The sequence below is a fragment of the Etheostoma spectabile genome, chromosome 1 (genome assembly GCF_008692095.1).
Source record: "Etheostoma spectabile isolate EspeVRDwgs_2016 chromosome 1, UIUC_Espe_1.0, whole genome shotgun sequence".
Taxonomy (NCBI): Eukaryota; Metazoa; Chordata; class Actinopteri; order Perciformes; family Percidae; genus Etheostoma; species Etheostoma spectabile.
This window is the reverse complement of record NC_045733.1, coordinates 28,328,617-28,329,415: the sequence shown is the minus strand read 5'-3', so window position 1 is coordinate 28,329,415 and position 799 is coordinate 28,328,617. Positions and strand designations below refer to the sequence as shown.

Below are 799 nucleotides of genomic sequence, written 5' to 3'. Positions count from 1 at the left end.
TATATATATATATATATATATATATCTTTTTTTCTCTGTATGAGCCACTCTGGTTTTGACATTTGAATTATACATACTGGCATTGTTAATGTTCTTTGTTAATTAAAAAAAAACTATGACGATGATATCCAGTGCAATGATGAGATCAACTATTGATTATGACTGTATGGCATATGGGCAGCAATCCCTTCAGTGATTAGTCAGCTTGATATAGTCCAAGCAAAAGTCCTTAGATTGTGTAGTTTGGCGTTTCATAAAACTCCAATATCTGCACTATTAATAGAAACAGGGGAGATGCCATTAGAAATTAGAAGACGTAAACTTGGTCTGAAGTATTTAATGAAAACTAAAAGAACCGACTGGAAAATTACCAACAAAAAACCTGTTGAGTCAGAATTGGGAGTTTATGGGAACAGCCAGATTGGTCAAAACCAACTTTACAGAAACACTCCAATCCATGGCAGGTGAAATTGGTATTGTGAATTTGAATGTATGCCCACCGATATGTCGTTCAGATGTACCTTTGTGGTTAATTCCAGATCCCAATGCGGATTTATATTTTTTGAAAACAAGCAAAAGAAAGGTGTCAGAGGTTGTACTGGAGGGGATAAAAGCCCGGCAGTGTCAAATGTGGGGAGGCCACCTACAAATTATACTGGGTCGAAGGATCCTGAGAGCAGTAAAGTGGCTTGTTGTCACGGTACAGCATAAAGGAGGACCCAAACGCAGAGTAGGCAGGCAAGGCAGGCAAGGCAGGAATGATTTATTGACAAAGTCCAAAAACACAAGGAGCAAAGGG

The 799-nt window shown here is 38.4% G+C and overlaps 1 long non-coding RNA gene across 1 annotated transcript in view; it reads left to right on the top strand.

Moving 5' to 3' along the window:
• The first annotated feature begins 613 nt into the window (after nt 1-613).
• LOC116689445 (uncharacterized) overlaps nt 614-799 on the top strand; it is a 48,695-nt gene continuing 48,509 nt past the window's right edge. Inside the window, exon 1 of the long non-coding RNA XR_004331990.1 lies at nt 614-691. This is a non-coding gene — a long non-coding RNA (uncharacterized LOC116689445). The remainder of the gene's footprint in view (nt 692-799) is intronic.